Consider the following 5,967-nt stretch of genomic DNA (forward strand, 5'->3'; position numbering starts at 1 on the left):
TTATGAATGGGATGATTGTCTCCAAGATACAAGGAGTGGATGGAGGATGCCCTTGCGGAAAGGTCATAGCTTGAAGGATAGCCCCTGTGAAGGTGTTGGGCTTGACTCCTCGACACCTCTATCGATATCTGGCACTTGATTGAAGATGAAGAGATGAATTATTGCTAGCTTGCCCCAGCTTGTATGATCTTTTGATGTAGGACTTTGATAATGCTTGAATTATGGAGATGTGCAATGGTCTGCCCCAGTGTAGATCATGGCATGGATGCCCCAGATTGAAAGGAACTCTTCCATTTAATGGATGCTTTAGATATTTGTCTTGTGGATGACCAACCTTTGCCTTTGTAAGATTACTCAATGGAATTTCAATGTTGAACTTTCCTTGGTATCAAGTACTTGCTTTCAGATTTGAGACAATTCTGTTTTGAAAAAGATAATGAGAATGCAATGCACATGTTAATCTCAAAAGAAAAGTTTTTATTTGTCAAAATGTTATACTGATACTAACACAAATGACAAGCGACAATAGGAGTCAGTTTTGACATGATTTCACAGTTTGTATGCTTTCGGAACGAACCCTGCTTCAATTAGGACTTTCGAGCGTTGTAACATGGCCGGGTTCATGGTTTAAGAAACAAAGGATAAAGGCTCAAGTTCTACTTAACCCACCCCTCTTCGTGATGTTCTCCAGTCCTACGTTTAGCTAGTTTGACACGAGTGTCCACTTTTCAAGAAGGATTATGATGGATGGGGATCCTTTATGGCTTTGATGGAGGTGGCAGCCACCCTTTGGTGCTTTCGTTGATGATTATAACAACTTGTCCCTTGGAGGATTTTTGTTCTTGTTCTTTTCTTTTGCTTTCCCTAACTTTTTCCTGGACAAAAAGTTTCTTTTGATTTTGGTTTTCCTTGTCCAGCGGGATATGCCCTAATTTTTGCCTAAGTCATTTTATTCAAAGCCTTTTTTTTTTACTTAGCGGGCTATTGTTTCTTTCTCCCCTTTTTTTTATCATAATTCGTAACTTTCTTTTCATCATGTTTTTTTTTGTCTCGTTCGGGAACAAGTTGTATGACTTTTGTGATTGACTTGAGGAAAAGGTTGTGACTGCCTTCTTCTCAATGGATGAGAGACATCCATTGTGGATTGTGCTCTTCTTCTTTGTTGTGAGATATGATATATGATTGATCCTCTGATGGAATACCTGAAAGTTGAGCGCTCGGTCGCACTAACTGAAGACTACCCTGCCCCTGGTTAAGATTGAGGGTTCATTTTTGAAAAGAAACTACTACTCCTTAGGCTCAAAGGGGTTGACGAGGGTTTCACTCCCTTATAACTCCGGTGTTTAGGAATTGAAACAATGCCTGTACATCGTCAGCAGGATCTGTGTTCCAAAAGCATACAGTTAGTAGTTCATGTGTTTTTTTTTTTATTTTCATCATTCTCCTTTTTTAGTTGCTTAAGACAAATGAGTGAAGTATCAATGAACATAATGACAAAGATGAAATGATTTGAGAAAAACATGTATATTGCATTATTTTTATTTATTCAAACAGAATGGGTTTCTTACAATGAGAAGTACTTGATAACAACAAAAGTAATACAATTGAAAATACTAAAGAAATCTATACAATGGCAAGCTTGGCCTTATTCTAATGCAAATGAAATGTTCTCTGACAAACATAAAGTCTTCATGGTCCACTGGTGGAAGCTCCATTGTGAGGTGGCATGGGATTATTGATCACATTAGGTGCCACAGGTGCAAACTCAATCTCTTTTGCATCAAGCAAATCCTGAACTTTGTCTTTGAGAACTCTGCATTCTTCAGTGGTGTGACCAGATCCTCCTGAGTGGAATTCACACTTAGCATTAATCTTGTAGTTTGGAGGGAGGGGGTCGGGAGGAGGCCTAGCTTCCGCTAATTGAATCAGTTTGCGATCAAGCAAGGCAGCGAGAACTTGGCTATAAGTCATTGGTACACGATCATACACCCTTTTTGGCCTATTCTGCCTCTGTTGACCTTGTCTTTGTTGATAACCTTGTTGTTGGAAACCTTGTTGTTGTTGTTGGACATATTGTTGATAAGGAACCCAAGGTTGTTGACCAACAGGTGCCACATAAGCTTGAGGAGCGGTGGCGTTCACTTGATAGCAAGGAGCTTGATCTTTAGTAGAAACAGCACTAGTCTCGCCTTCTTTCTTCTTGATGAAATTACCCTGAGGCTTCTTGTACCCATATTGATTTGCAGCAGCAGCATTGGCGGGATTCTGGATCTTACAAATTTTCAAGCCATTCTCAATTCTTTCACCAATCCTGTCTAGATCCGAGAAACCAGAAGAAACACTACCCACCATTCTTTCATAGTAATGCCCTTGAAGAGTGTTCATGAACATATCAACCAGTTCGGATTCAGAAAGTGGTGGATTAACCTGAGCAGCCATTTCTCTCCACCTTTGGGCATATTCTTTTAATGTCTCATTGGTCCTTTGCACCTGATTCTGTAGTTGCAACCTAGTCGGCGCCATGTCAATGTTGTATTGATATTGCTTGAGAAAGGCATCAGACAAATCCTTCCAAGATCGGATCCTATTACGCATCAGGTTCATATACCAGTTCAAAGATGCCCCAGACAAGCTATCTTGAAAGCAATGGATGAGCAATGAGTCATTGTGGATGTGAGAAGCCATCTTACGACAGTACATGATGATATGGCTCTTTGGACAACTTAAACCCTTGTACTTCTGAAAGTCAGGAGTCTTGAACTTGGGCGGAATAACCAGATTAGGAACTAGGCACATCTCTTCAGCATCCATTCCATAGGCACTAAAACCTTCAATAGCTTGAATCCTTTCCTCAAGAATTTGATACTTCTCAGCAGATCTCTCAACGGGTTGAGCTCTTTCAGCAGTTGGTATTGGATGCATTTCTGGATTGGCAAATTGAGGACCACAGAAAGCAGGATAAGGAATCTCTGTATGAGGAGGTGGAGTAGGAAATGGGAAAACAGGCCCAGTCATAGTTGGAACTCCAGAAGTTATGGGCATGGATCCTCCTTGGTTTAAAGCTCCAAGAGTATCAGCAGTCATGAAGCTAAATGGCATTCCAAGAGTAGCATTAGTCCTTGGTTGGAACTCAGGTGGAATGACATCAAGTTGACTAGCAACAGCTTGATTAGCACCAGCAGGAATCTCTTGTGCAACTGGAATCCTTTCATTTCTCAAAGCTTGGAGGGCTTCTAAAATAGCATCAACCTTGCCTTTCATTTGGTCCATCTCCTCTCGAATAGCAGCTTGATCTTGTTCATAATTCTCCATGATTCTTCTTCTGTGAGCTCTTGTCACATATCGGTGTGGAGGAATCGTCTTGACTGATCTGATGGAGAGGAAGAGTGGTAAGAGTCTTGGTAACCATGGATGCACATGCATGAATGCAAAAATGTTAATGAAGATGCAAATGTATCATAAATCAGGATCAAGGATCAAGGCCTCTTGGATAACAGCTTCTCATGGTCAAATAAGATATGGTCGAACCCTCCAAATTCAGAGGTTCGGCGTTGCTTTCTGGATAAATAGCTTGTGCATAAGTCAAAGATGGTCGAATCCTCCAGATTCAGAGGTTCGACGTTGATTCTGATAGATAACTGATGTAGAACTTCTGTATAAGTCAAATGTCCCAGGATCAAAGGTTTGACGCCTTTTATTGAATAGCAGAAATTCGGGTATGATGAAGGTCTAGTTTCCTGTCCCATCCCAATCTCACGGGTATGTAGTCTAGACATCTAAACCCTAGTCCCTGAATCAAGCGGAACGATCATGGAGTTATCGCTTAGCATCTTTCAGCCATCGTCTTGGTGTCAAGAAGAAGAAGTAAACGGTGAAGAAGAAAGAGCGGTTTGAAAACGTACCTGAGATGAAGACTCTTCGAGGTGTTCAAACGGAAGAGGAAAATACCGGAGACGCTTCAATCAGGTAATGACTTCGAGTTCTTTATCGTTTGTTCCTCACGCTTCAACTCGTCTTCTTCTTCTTTGCTTCTTTTCTGTGTGATTTCTGCGTGTTGTTATTGCTTGACGAATATGACGATACACCTTTTTCAGTTGTGAGTTTTCTGTAGCGATTGAAGGTGAGTTGATGAATCCGTGAAGATGATTGTGGAGATTGAATGGAGTTGAATGTGAAGTGTGGATGAAGAAGGTGGAGGTCGAAGGAGGCTATGCTTCACCTCTTTCAGAGCTTGATCAATGCTCTGAAGAGGATGGTTCAAGAAGCTTTTTGTGGATTTGGTTATGGAGGAGGTTCAGAGAGAGTGGAAGGAGGAGGAAGATGAGGAATGAGAAGTGATGAAGAAAGTGAAGAATGGTGGTTGAAGAGTGTGAAAAAATGGTTGAAGAAACTCAGAAGAATGAAGAAGGTTCTGTTATATAGAGGTTGGTTGGGGGAAGAGAATCAGTTAGGGCAGAAGGATTTTGAGCCCTTAGATTGAAGAATCTGTTATGGAACTGAAGGTGGAGATTGAATCTGAAGAGGTTAGTTATTCTTCTGATTTTCCTTCTGTTATTTTCTGATTTTTATTAGGAAGTTATCTGGATTCCCTTCTTCTGTTGTAATTGTTAGGATAGGTTAATAACTAATTCTGTTATAGGTTAGTGTAACTGATTCTGTTGGAGGTTGACAGTTAGTTATGAATTGGTTATAGTCTGTTACAAAAGTGGTTATAGGTTCTGAAGGTTAGTTTGAAAGTTATTTACAAATGGTTTTGACAGTTATGATAGGTAATTAGAAACTGTTAGGGAATTAGTGAACTGTTGGTTAAATGGGTTCAGTCACAATTTTGTTGGTTCAAAGTGGCTGCAAGGTAAATGGTGGCTAATTTAGTTGGAAACTGTTAGTGTAGGTGGTTTGATGGACGATACAGTAGATATGAAGGGCTGGGTTTAGCATTTTGTGTGTTGTATTGGTTTTCTTTGCTACTGTATTGAATGTGCTTTTTTCTTTGTAACTTCATGTTGCTCTTGATATAACATTATATAGGAGTGATCATGTATGAATAATGTGTTATTCTGAATCTTGATAGTTAATATGCAGTACTCTTGTTCTGGTTTAGATGGACTGTGCGAACCGCATACAATTCATAACCCGCGTAATTGAATGTCTTGGTGTATGTGCTGTAGGCTTTTTCGGCTTGAATACCATTGTTATAGCATTTCTCTTTGCAGTACTGTGTATGGTTGATTTTCTGTGTATTGTGCAGGCAGCAGGCTGGTAGTGTGGACTTGAAGATGAATGAGAGGCTTGAGGCAACATTATGGCACTGATGCTCATAACAGTTCGATTTGAATGTACTTGGCAGGTCACGTACAGAACAAATCGATCATGGTTTGAAGAACATCTTGCAAATGGAGGTGGAGGGCAATGTTTCTTTTTTTGGATATGACTTGGAATTCAACAAACTGTGTAATTACTTTAGTGTAATGTGATTACTGGATGTGTAAGGTTAACTTGAAATGTAATAAAGTGTCTTTTTTGTAATGAATGGGACCTCTTGGGCTTTTCTTGTAGAATTTATGGTTGAATGATAAATATAATACACACCATATTTGCAAATAGCCTTGACTCCAAGATGAATTTAGAATAATGATGATATTTGAATATTTCTTCATATTCTCAAATTTGAATTTCCTCTTTTCCCTCCATTTACCATATTTAAATCAAGCATTTCTCCATATCGAATGACCCTAATTCACTTTGGACTTCAAATGAACGATTTTCTAATTACTTCGACTCTTCAAAGAAACCTTCAGTTTGATTCACCGATTTGCCCAAACTTGTATGATGTTTTCAATAAAATAAAACTTCGAGTTCTTTTGTGCCATGATTCAAAGATGGTCTTAAACCCAAAGCAATACCTAAATCACAAAGGATTCATGAATTAAACCTTAACCAATATCTTGATCTGATAACATAAATAAT

The sequence above is a fragment of the Vicia villosa genome, linkage group LG7, assembly GCF_029867415.1.
Source record: "Vicia villosa cultivar HV-30 ecotype Madison, WI linkage group LG7, Vvil1.0, whole genome shotgun sequence".
Lineage (NCBI taxonomy): Eukaryota > Viridiplantae > Streptophyta > Magnoliopsida > Fabales > Fabaceae > Vicia > Vicia villosa.